Source organism: Macaca thibetana, chromosome 2 (genome assembly GCF_024542745.1).
Source record: "Macaca thibetana thibetana isolate TM-01 chromosome 2, ASM2454274v1, whole genome shotgun sequence".
Classification (NCBI taxonomy): domain Eukaryota; kingdom Metazoa; phylum Chordata; class Mammalia; order Primates; family Cercopithecidae; genus Macaca; species Macaca thibetana.
In genome coordinates this window covers 14,160,589-14,173,255 of record NC_065579.1, presented here as the reverse complement: position 1 = coordinate 14,173,255, position 12,667 = coordinate 14,160,589, and the positions used below count along the sequence as shown (strand labels likewise).

General features: G+C 43.8%; 1 long non-coding RNA gene and 1 pseudogene across 1 annotated transcript in view; one reads left to right on the top strand and one right to left on the bottom strand.

Annotated features, from left to right (window-relative positions):
• LOC126946636 (uncharacterized) overlaps positions 1 to 12,667 on the top strand; it is a 185,555-nt gene that overhangs the window by 19,595 nt on the left and 153,293 nt on the right. Inside the window, exon 2 of the long non-coding RNA XR_007722728.1 lies at positions 8,858 to 8,950. This is a non-coding gene — a long non-coding RNA (uncharacterized LOC126946636). The remainder of the gene's footprint in view (positions 1 to 8,857; positions 8,951 to 12,667) is intronic.
• LOC126946620 (RNA-binding protein 38-like) lies at positions 3,417 to 4,186 on the bottom strand (annotated as a pseudogene).

The following is a 12,667-nucleotide window of genomic DNA, read 5'->3' as shown; positions in this document are numbered from 1 at the left end:
GGTTTGTAGAAGATGAGATGGTTGTATATGTGCGGTGTTATTTCTGAGGGCTCTGTTCTGTTCTATCGGTCTATATGTCTGTTTTGGTATTAGTACCACACTGTTTTGGTTACCATAGCCTTGTAGTGTAGTTTGAAGTCAGGTAGCATAATGCCTCCAGCTTTGTTCTTTTTGCCTAGGATTGTCTTGGCTCTATGAGTTTTTTTGATTTCGTATGAAATGTAAAGTATTTTTTTCTAATTCTATGAAGAATGTCAATGGTAATTTGATGGGAATAGCATTGAATCTATAAATTACTTTGGGCAGTATGACCATTTTCATGATATTGATTCTTCCTATCCATGAGTATGGAATGTTTTTCCATTTGTTTGTGACCTCTCTTATTTCTTTGAGCAGTGGTTTTGTAGTTCTCCTTGAAGAGATCCTTCACATCCTTTGTTACCTGTATTCCTGGTATTTTCTTCTCTTTGTAGCAATTGTGAATGGAAGTTCATTTGTGATTTGGCTCTCTGCTTGTCTATTGTTGGTGTAAAGGAATGCTTGTGATTTTTGAACACTGATTTTGTATCCTGAAACTTTGCTGAAGTTGCTTATCAGCTTAAGTAGTTTTTGGGCTGAGACAATGGGGTTTTCTAAATATAGAATCCTCCACAAACAGAGACAATTTGACTTCCTCTCTTTCTATTTGAATACCCTTTATTTCTTTATCTTACCTGATTGCCCTGGCCAGAACTTCCAATACTATGTTGAATAGCAGTGGTGAGAGAGGGCATCCTTGTCTTGTGTTGGTTTTCAAAGGGAATGCTTCCAACTTTTGCCCATTCAGTATGATATTGGATGTGGGTTTGTCATAAATAGCTCTTATTATTTTTAGATATGTTCCATTAATACTTAGTTTATTGAGAGTTTTTAGTATGAAGGGATGTTGAATTTTATTGAAGTCCTTTTCTGCATCTATTGAGATAATCATGTAGTTCTTGTCTTTGGTTCTGCTTATGTGATGGATTATGTTTATTCATTTGTGTATGTTGAACCAGCTTTGCATCCCAGGGATGAAGCCAACTGGATCATGGTGGATAAGTTTTTTGGTATGCTGCTGGATTCAGTTTACCAGTATTTTATTGAAGATTTTCACATGGATGTTCATCAGAGATATTGGCCTGAAGTTTTCTTTTTTTGTTGTGTGTCTGCCAGGTTTTGGTATCAGGATGATGCTGGCTTCATAAACTGAGTTAGGGAGGAGTCCCTCCTTTTAAATTATTTGGAATAGTTTCAGAAAGAATGGTATCAGCTCCTCTTTGTACCTCTGGTAGAATTCAGCTGTGAATCTGTCTGGTCCTGGACTTTTTTGGTTGATAGGGTATTAATTACTGCCTCAATTTCAGAACTTGTTATTGGCCTATTCAGGGATTCAATTTCTTCCTGGTATAGTCTTGGGAGGGTGTATGTGTCCAGGAATTTATTCATTTCTTTTAGATTTTCTAGTATATTTGCGTAGAGTTGTTTATAGTATTTGCTGATGGTAGTTTGTATTTCTGTGGAGTCAGTGGTGATATCCCCTTTATCATTTTTTTATTGTGTCTGTTTGATTCTTCTCTCTTTTGTCATTAGTCTAGCTGGTGGTCTATCTATTTGTTAATTTTTTCAAAAAATCAGCTCCTGGATTCACTGATGTTTTGGAGGGTTTTTCATGTCTCTATCTCTTTCAGTTCTGCTCTGATCTTAGTTATTTCTTACCTTCTGCTAACTTTTGGATTAGTTTGCTCTTGCTTCTCTAGCTCTTTTACTTGTGATATAAGGGTGTTGATTTGAGATTTTTCTAGCTTTCTGATGTGGGCATTTAGTGCTACAAATTTCCCTCTTAACACTGTTTTAGCTGTGTCTCAGAGATTCTTGTATGTTGTCTCTGTTCTCATTGGTTTCAAAGAACTTCTTGATTTCTGCCTTATTTTCATTATTTACCCAGGAGTCACTCAGAAGCAGGTTGTTCAATTTCCATGTAATTGTGTGGTTTTGAGTGAGTTTCTTTCCTTTTTTTTTTTTTTTTTTAAAAGAAAACAAGTTTTATTTTTATCATCAGAACATTCTAATAAAAATATTATTATGAGATTAGCTACCTTTATTCTCTGGGCCTTGACTGTGTCCAAGGCCTGCCCTGGAACACCTGCATGCTCAGCTCCCTGAGGTAGGTCCGGAGGGAGACCCCCCGCTGGCCCCCAGCCCTCGGCCAGGATACCTCTGACCTCATGTCCCCTCCTCCAGACCCCCACAGCCCTGGATGCCCCATAGCAGCCCTGCCACGGCTGGCAGAACTGCTTCCTCCCTCCACCAATCCCCAAGACAGGCAGGAACCGACTGGGGCTGGCACACAGCAGGTGGTGCGGAAGTAGAGGGAAGAGGCACACCCTCCTGCACTCAACTGCTCCAGCAGGCAGAGCTGAGGGCCCCTTCCCCCCTAGGCTGGCACCATTGTGGTCTAGACCCTGAGTGGCCGGAATGCTGTGGGTCACTCCCTTCTCCCCTTCCACAGTGGTTGGGGAGTTGGGGAGGTAGGGAAGGGAGAGGAGCGTCAATGTCGCAGTGATGGGGTCCTGAGACAACTCACTCTGCCACGCTGGCAGGTGGCAGCAGACAGTGGCCTGCACGGGCCTGCAGGGCCTCCTGTCTATGGTGCCCATCCCACCGAGAGGATCCTGGCCCGCGAGCCGGCAGACACTTTATTATACAGAAACCCTGTGATCGTCTCCATGGGCGGAACCAACAAAAGCAAGTCTCTCCAAGTCAAAAATAGGTTTTGGATTCTTGGCGGCGGCAGTATCCGCTGAAAAAATAGACTGAACTTCTGAAATTATCTTAGTAGCAAAACAATTTACAAGAAAAAAGTTGCAACTTCAGTGCTATGACTGGAAAGGGGTCTTTGGTCGGCTCCCCCTGTTACCGGCGGCCCTCGTGTGCCTGGGAGCTCCTCTGGGCTTGAGGAAGCCGCCCACGTGCCCTGATGGAGAAAATGCGACTCCAACAGGAGGCCGTGTCCTCACACCTCAACTGCGCTCACAGCTCGTGAGGATCAAGTTACAATAAATAGTCCATTAACTTCTTGCCCTCAGGTTTCCCTGGAGTCAGGCATCTCTGCACAGTCCAGGGCAGCCAGGGACTGCAGAGGGTCTGTGACACCCCACCACGATGCGGCGGTGGAGACACAAACCTGAGGGCACCTGGAGTGTGGTGAGGCAGGAAAAGGTGTAAGGAGAGGCTGCCGTGGTGAGCAAGGAACCCGGGATTGCGTCTTTAAATAGCTCTCAGTCATTCTTAATGTCCTCCCTCAAGACACAATGGGACCTAGATTTAAAGAGAAGCCATCTCCCCGCTGTCCCCGGGTGCAGGCGGAGTGCCCGAGTGGTCTTCAGAGACCTGGGTGCTGGTGGCACCTCACTGAAGCTCAGCCGGGCTGTCGCCGGCCCATCATGGCCTGGCAGCTCTGTCTGCTGTGAAGGTGACAATGCCACAGTCCTCGGGGCAGGAGCACCCCTCACTGCATCCTGTCGGGCTGCAGCTGCGGCGCCTGGTACTGCACGAAGGTGGTGGGGGCTGTGGCTGAGAGGGCCTGGGGCACGGTGGCCGGGTAGCTGTAGCCCATGAAGCTGGCAGCCGTGGCAGGTGACGCAGCGTATGGGTACTGGTTATAGGTGGCCGGTGGGTACTGGGCATAGGCTGGGCTGGCCGGCGTGTACTCAATGTAAGGTGAGGACAGTGACGGGACAGGGGCGGCCAGGATCACCACGCTTGGCTGCACGATGGTTGGTGGGTACATGTAGTGCAGGGTTAGCCCTTAAGTCCGCTGGATCAAGGTGGGGTGCAGCTGCTGCACCCCAATGGCAAAGCCCGTCTGGAGGCTCTGCGGCTTGGCGCCCAGATATGCCAGGTTCACGTTGGCCTTGCGGCCGTCAATGATGGGGTTCGGGTCTTTGCAAGCCCTCTCAGCTGCAGCCCGGTGGGCCGTGGTCACGAAACCGTAGCCGCAGGACTTGCCCGTCTGGCGGTCGGTGACGACTACAGCCTCCTCGATGTCGCTGAAGCCCTCGAAGGACTTCCTGAGCTAGGCGTCAGTGATGTGGTACGGCAGGCCGCCCACGAAGATCTTTGCGAACGTGGTGTCCTTCTGCCAGCCGTGCATGGCGCTGGGGGCGGCGCTCATGGGGGGCGGCGGGGAGAGCACCGGGCAGCTAGGGGCGCTCGTCCAGCCGCCACGCCCGACCACTCGCAGGCTGCTCCCGCCGTGGGCGCCTAGCTGAGCCGAGCTGCGCTCCGGACCGGCACTGCGGGGACTCTTTGAGTGAGTTTCTTAATCCTGAGTTCTGATTTGATGGCACTGTGGTCTGAGAGACTGTTGTTGTGATTTCAGTTCTTTTACATTGGCTGAGGAGTGTTTTACTTCCAATTATGTGATCCATTTTAGAACAAGTGCCATGTGGCACTGAGAATAATGTATATTCTGTTGATTTGGGGTAGAGAGTTATGTAGATGTCTGTTAGGTCCACTTGATCCAGAGCAGAGTTCAAGTCCTGAATATCCTTGTTAATTTTCTGTCTTGCTGATCTAACATTGACAGTGGGGTGTTAAAGTCTCCCACTCTTATTGTGTGGGAGTCTAAGTCTCTTTGTAGGTCTCTAAGAACTTGTTTTATGAATCCAGGTGCTCTTGTATTGGGTGCATGTATATTTAGGATAGTTAGCTCTTCTTGTTGAATTGATCCCTTTACCATTACGTAATGCCCTCCTTTGTCTTTTTGATCTTTGTTAGTTTAAAGTCTGTTTTCTCAGAGACTAGGATTGCAACTTCTGCTTTTTTTTTTTTTTTTTTTTTTTTTTTTTTTTTTTTTTTTTGCTTTCCATTTGCTTGGTAAATTTTCCTCCATCCCTTTATTTTGAGCCTATGTGTGTCTTTGCAAATGAGATGGGTCTCCTGAATACAGCACACCATTGGGCCTTGACTCTTCATCCAATTTGCCTGTGTCTTTTAATTGGGGCATTTAGCCCATGTACATTCAAGGTTAGTATTGTTATGTGTGAATTTGATCCTGTCATCATGATGCTATCTACACACTAGTTGATGAAGCTTCTTCATAGTGTCATTGATCTTCATATTTTCGTGTGTTTTTGCAGTGGCTGGTACTGGGTTGTTTTCCTTTCCATATTTAGTGCTTCCTTCAGGAGCTCTTTCAAGGCAGGCCTGGTGATGATGAAATCCCTCAGCATTTGCTTGTCTGGGAAGGATTTTATTTCTCCTTTGCCTATGAAGCTTTGTTTGGCTGGTTATGAAATTCTGGGTTGAAAATTCTTTTCTTTAAGAATGCTGAATATTGGCCCCTAATCTCTTCTGGCTTGTAGGGTTTCTGCTAAGACATCTGCTGTTAGTCTGATGGGCTTCCCTTTGTAGGTGACCTGGCCCTTAGGCTGCCCTTAACATTTTTTCCCATCATTTTGACCTTGGTGAATCTGAGGATTATGTGTCTTGGGGTTAATCTTCTCGTGGAGTCTCTTAGTGGTGTTCTCTGTATTTCCTGAATTTGCATGTTGGCCTCTCTTGCTAGATTGGGGAAGTTTTCTTGGATAATATCTTGAAGTGTGTTTTCCAGCTTGTTTCCATTCTCCCCATCTCCTTCAGGTACTCCTATCAATCGTAGGTTTGATCTTTTTACATAGTCCTATATTTCTTGGAGGCTTTGTTGTTCAGTTTCATTCTTTTTTCTCTAATCTTTTCTGCATGTCTTTTATTTCAGCAAAGTGGTCTTCAAACTCTGATATCCTTTCTTCCACTTGGTTGATTTGACTGTTGATACTTATGTATGCTTCACAAAGTTCTAGTGCTGTTTTTTTCACCTCCATCAGGTCATTTGTGTTCCACTCTAAACTGGTTATTCTAACTAGCAGCTCCTTTAACCTTTTATCAAGGTTCTTAGATTCTTTGCCTTGGGTTAGAACATGCTCCATTAGCTCAGTAGAGATTTTTATTGCCCATCTTCTGAAGCCTGCTTCTGTCAATTGGTCCATCTCATCTTCCATCCAGTTCTGTGCCCTTGCTGGAGAGAGACTGCGATTGTTTGGAGGAGGGGCACTTTGGGTCTTCAGCATTTTTTCATTGATTCTTTCTCATCTTCATGAGTTCGTCTAGTTTTGATCTTTGAGGCTGCTGACGCTTGGATGGAGTTTTTATGGGGACTTTTTTTGTTGTTGATGCTGTTGTTGCTTTCTGTTTGTTTTTCTTTCAATGGTGAGGTCCCCCTTCTATAAGGCTGCTGTGGTTTGCTGGGGGTTCACTTCAGGCCCTATTCATCTGGTTGGCTCCTGTGCCTGGAGATGTCACTCAGGGAGGCTGGAAAGCAGCAAAGATGGTTGCCTTCTTCTTCTTCTGGGATCTCTGACCTCGAGGGGCACCAACCTGATGCCAGTAGGATCACTCCTGTATAGGGTGTCTGACAACTCCTGTTGGAAGGTCTCACCCCGTTGGGTGGCATGGGGAACAGGACTTGTTTAATGAAGCACTTTGACTGTCTCTTGGTGGAGAGGGTATGCTTTGTTGTGGGAGAGCCCGCTCATCTGGGCTGCCCGGATTCCTCAGAACTCCTAGGAGGAAAGGCTAAGTCTATTGGTCCACAGAGACTGCAGCCATCCCTCCCTCTAGGGGCTCAGGCCCAGGGAGATGAGGGTTCTGTCCCTGAGCCTCTGGCTGGAGTTGTTGGAGTTCTTGCAGGGAGGCCCTGCCCATTGAGGAAGGATGGGTCTGGGTCAGGCCTAAAGAGGTGCTCTGGCTACAGTGTGCACAGTGGTGTGTTGGGTTGTGGGGGACACCTCTTGGGACTGAGCAGTCCAGCCTGCCTGGCTCCAGCAGGGGAAAAGTGTGGCCTGGAGCTATAGAGATGGATGCTGCCCTTCCCCTATCCAGGGAGCTTTGTGTGTTAGGCAGTTCTGAGTCTCAGTACTGGCTGCTGCCCCTCCCACAAAGGAGCTCAAAGGGCTTAAGAGAACAGGCAGTTGCAGGTGTGATGCTGGTCACCCCTCCCCCTGGGAACTCAGCAGGGTTTAAGCAGATTCTAGCTGAGAGGCTGTTGAGAATCTGCATGGCTCTGGGGTTGGGACCCAAGGTCTCAGTGGCGTGGGTTTGCGAGTGGGATCTTCCAATTCGTGGGTTACAGAGTTTTGTGGAAAAAGTGCTGTTTCCCCAACTGGGTAGCACGCTCACTCACTGCCTCCCTTGGCTGGGGGGTGGGGGCTCCGTTGCCTCAAGTGGCTGTCAGGTGGGCTGCTGCGCCACGCTGCTCTTCCTTACTCTCCATGGATCACGCCAGCCACCTAGTCAATTCTGATGAGAACCTGGATACCTTGGTTGCTGGTGTAGGATTCACATGGTATTATGGTTCTTTTCAAATGGAGCCTCTGATCTCTGCTGCTTCTAGTTGGCCATCTCGGCCCCACCCCCGCTCTTTTTCCATCTCTTTGTCTACTGTTGTAGTTTCTGGGAGGTTTTCTCAACTTCACTTTCCAAGACTTCTATTGGGGTTTTCATTTCTGTTGTATTATTAATTTCCAAAGGGCTCTGTTTTTCTTCTTTGAATATTTTAAAATATATTCTTTTCTTTTTAATACATACAGTATTTTCTCTGAGGATATTAATGATAGTTTTTAAAAGAGTTGATCTTCTTGTGTAGTCTCTGCTTCCTCTAATTTTTCCTCTGCATGTTTGTTGTCTTTTTTATTATTCATGTTACAGGCTTTCCTCACAAGGTATCTTGTTACCTTGATTGTCTGCTGGTAATTAAGAAGAGCATCAAAAAGCTCATAAAAAATTCAGATCATATGAGGGGAATATTTTGGGGAATATGGAATCCCTTATAATAGACTTGCTTACTCTGCCTGCTTGGGAATCTCTCCCAAGTGGTACCTGCTTTCCACAGATTCCCTCCTTTCCCCACTTCTAAATCACAGATTATGTGCCCCAGATTGTTTTTCAGCAGTTCCAAGATTTTAAAAATTGTTTCTATTTTGAGAAATTGGTGAATGAAAGCAGCCAGATGCTCCCTGACCACCAAAAGAGTACATACTATAGGATTCTATTTATATAAAATTCTAGAAAAAGCAAACGAATCCATAGTGTTAGAAAACAGATTAGTGGTTGCCCAATGTCAGGGGAGGAGGAAGAAATGGATTCCAAAAGGGCCTGAGGACACTATTAGGAGTGATAGAAATGTTCATTGTCTTGATTTTGGTAAAAGTTTAATGAGTATATACATCTGTGAGAACTCATTACATTGTACCCTTTAAATATGTGCAGTTTATTGTATATCAATTATACCACAATAAAGTTTTAACAAAAAGAGAGAGATAAAAAGCTCATTTGAAGTTCTATGTTGCCATTCATGGGTTTCATCATAGTTTGAAGATTGTACCATTTCACTGTGGAACTCCTGATATCAGTATCTTCAGACCTTCTCTATTAGACTGGCTGGAATCCTGAGAAGGGGTTTAGGTCCCCTGGTTGAAGGATTCAGCTTGACTGATAGTATCCTGGAATGTAAGGTGGGCTGGAGTCTGGGAAAGGGAGATGAGATTGAATTTTCACATTTAATGTAGGGGCTTTTTAGTTAATGCTCATGATTTTGGTACAGTAAGTTTGTCCCTCAATTGTTTCTGGTTTCTCCAGTCCAGAGATTTCCACTTTTATCCTCTTTAGAGCATTGATTCTCAACGTATGGTTTGTGGACCCCTAGGGGATCCTTGAGACTTTTTCAGGGGGTCAGCAAGATGATAGCTGTTTTCATAATAACACCAAGACTGTATTTGCCCCTTCCATTCTCATTCAGGTGTGTACAGTGAAGTTTTTCAGAGGCTACATGATATCATAAGAGATTGAATGCAGAAACAGACAGTAGATCAGCTATCTTCTACTAAGCCAGGTATTAATGAGATTTGAAAAATATAAAATAATGCCACTCTTCTAGTTAACGTTTTTTTGATTTGGGAAATAAAGTTGTTTTTCAGAAAATATTTATATTAATGTGGAATGGGTTTATAATTGTTATTTTTGAAGTGAATTAATAAGTGAATATTTTAAATACTTCAGTTTTAATTTATCATATGACAAATAGCAGTATTTGTAATCATCATAAACTAAAGCTCTTTGGGGTCCTCAATGATATTGAAGACTGTAAAGTAGACCTGAGGCTAAAAATTTGAGAACTGTTGCTCTAAAGTATAAACATCCAGAGTTGAGTGAGGGTGGATATAGTCCCCTAGTTAGATGAAATTGGGGAAGGATCCAAGGGTTCTAACTTCTTTTTGAACATGAAATCCTTTTGCTTCTTTTCTCTCTTTTGTCCCTTTCTCTCAGAGGTTCCTGATAGCACAGATAGCAAAGCTGAGAGGCAGACAGAGCTTGTGTCCCTGAAGACATTAAGCTGATGAATCAGCCAGCTCTGAAGGCTGATCTACCTCTGGAGATGCTTCCAGTTATACAAGATAATCCATTTTGTTTGGTTGAGGTGGTTGTTAATTTCAGCTGAAAACATAATGGAAGCCAAGAAGGGAGTGTGTTTCAGGAAGCTGGGACTGAAGTCTTCTTTGTTGATGATGAAGACTAAAAGTTTTCCTGGGATTTGGCTATATGGAGGCCATAGGTGACTCTGGCAGGTTGTTCTCAGTGGAGCAGTGGTGGTCGAAACCAGATTATAGTGGCTTCTGGCATACCCCCTCTCCTGCTGTTGTTCCTCTTTGTCTTTTAAAAGTTTCCTTTATCTTTTCTCTTGACCAGACCACAAAATATCGGGGCTCTTCTCAGCTTAGTTTGGGCTGTCATTTCCTCTCTCTATTCTTTTTCTTGATGCCATCCATTCCCATGTGTCTAAATGTTGTTTTTGGGCTAGTGTTACACCAGATTTATATTTCCAGCCCAGCCTAGATCTCTGTCTCTCTCTGTATTGCAGAATCACATATCCAACTACTCACCTGCCATCTGCAGCTGAATATTTCTTAGCTATCTCAGATTTAAGCTGCCCAAAGCCAATGTCTTGATCTGCCCTTCACCTGCCCTGCTTCCTTCCCTCAGTTTGTTCTTTCTCAGTTCACAGAACCAACATCCACCCAACTACTCAAGCTAGAAACCAAAGCCTCATCCTTGATTTCCCTCTTCCCTTCCTGTTTCTAATCCATTAGGAAGTTTTATTGATTCAATCTGCAAAATATAACTGGAGTCCTCTCTTTCCTCCCTGTCCAATATCATTTTCTTGACCTGCATCACTAACATTTCTTGCCTGCATTATTGTAGCAGACTCCCAGCTGGCTCTGATTCCATTCTCACTCTGCTTCCATTATTGCTGTCTTCCTCCCAGCAGGCAGAATGCTCCTCTAAAAATATACAGTGTTGACCATGTCGTTCTTCCTGCTTTAAATCTTTCAATTGGTTTTTGCCTTTACAATAAAATCCAGACTTCTTTTCATGACTTATAAGACCTGGCATGATATGACCCCTGCCATTTTCATCAGCCTAGTTGTGTATGCTCCTCAGTCTAGCTACACTGGTCTTTTAGCTTCTTGAACAAACTGCTTACTTTCAGACACTCTTCCCCATTCCTCGTGACTTGACTAGTTACTTGTATTCTTTTAAGTCTCAGCTTAAATGTAATTTCTTCAGCACAGTATTTCCATCCACTTTACCTAAAGTCAGTTTCCCTTATTATATTCTCCTACTCAGCTCTTTGTTTTGTTTACTTTTAAAAGTTATTATTTTTTGTTTCATTGCATAAATAAAACTTTGGTTATTGTATAAAACTATTTATTTCTAGGTTGTGTCTGGCTGCACAGGTAGAAAGGGTCTCACATTTGCTAAGTTGCTGTCAGGTGACAAGGTGGTTCCCATTACAGCCTTGGGTGCCTCATAAGAGGCTGGGGATTTGTTTCTTAGAAGAGTTTGGTAAGTCTTGTTAACTTAGGGGAAAAGTAGCAGGAAACACACGAGAGACCATACTGACTCTTAGAATTCCAGAATAATTATTTTTCAACTTGCCCAACTGAAGCCATTAGAGATTTATTTAATAATGTTAGATTCCTTCAATGATTTAGTCTTTTCAGATTGACTGGGCATGTTACTGAACTGAATGTCTGTGACTCCTCATTCTGATTTTTAATAACAGGGAATCAATAACTTGTTCCCATTCTTTGAAATCTGCAGCTAAAGTGTATCTGAAGGGCCACCAGAGAGGAGAAAACAGACACCTAACCCTTGATATTGTCAATCTTTTAAATTTTATCCGTTCTGGTGGGTATAAAGTAATAGCTTATTGTGGCTTTAATTTACACTTCCCTGATGACTAACGAACTTGAGTACTTGGGAATTCTCTGCAAACTAGTGAGGTCAATGGTTGGGCAGCTGAGTTGATCTCCAGATAGTTACATGACAACAGACTCAATGTATTTGGACCTAGGCTTCCTCTCCTGGCACCTTGACATTACAGCATGCATGCTTTGTCTCCAACAGGATTTTGGAAGATGTAGCTCTAGGGGCATCTTTGTTTGGACTGTCATGAAAAGCAAAATCAAAAGCAAGCAGACAGAATTCCTACACTTCCTTCCATTTTATAAGAAAATTTTTGATAATTTTCACAGAGAAGAAAAGGAAAATGTTCCTCTTGAAGGTGCCAAGCTAGGAGGAGGCAACAGGAAGTGTGACGTATGATGTAATGAGCTCTTGGTGTGTGCTGTGCACTGTGCTTTGTTTCAGTTAATCTTCACAATGATTGCATGAGGTAGTTACTATTACCGTCCCTGTATTACAGATGAGGAAATGGTGGTTCAACAGACATATTTTTCTAGAAGAGCCTGACTTTATAGTAGAAACCACCCCCAGGCTTTAGAGCCAGACAGCTAAATGTTCAAGCCCCAGCTTTACTGGCTACATGACCTTGGGCAAGCTTCAACGTCTGTAAAATTGGGATAACAACACCTGTCATTCAGGGCTAGAATCAAAGTTAAATGAGATCCCCTTGTATGTAAGTGTCTGACATAACTTCACAAAGGAAGATCTTCAAATAGCCAATAAATGTATCAATAACTGCTTAAGTTCATTAGTCATCAGGGAAGTGTAAATTAAAACGACAATGAGATACCACAGCATACCCACCAAAATGGATAAAATTAAAGATTGACAATATCAAGTGTCAGCAAGGAAGTTAAGTAATTACAACTCTTGTGCTGCTGGTTGGAAGTATAAATTTGAACAGAGCCTTTGGAAACTTGTTTGGCAGCCTCTACTGAAGCTGAAATTATGTGTACCCCATGATCCAGTGTATTAGTCTATTCTCATGCTGCTAGAAGGAACTGCCCAAGACTTGGTAATTTATAAAGGAAAGAGGTTTATTGACTCACAGGTCCACATGGCTGGGGAAGCCTCAGGAAAGTTACAGTCATGGCAGAAGGCACCTCTACAGGGTGGCAGAAGAGAAAATGAGTGCTGAGTGAAGGGGGAAAACCCTTATAAAACCATCAGATCTTGTGAGAACTCACTATCATGAGAACAGTATGAGGGAAAACACCCCCAAGAATCAATTATCTCCACCTGGTCCCACCCTTGACACATGGAGATTATTACCAATTCAAGGTGAGATTTGGGTGGGGACACA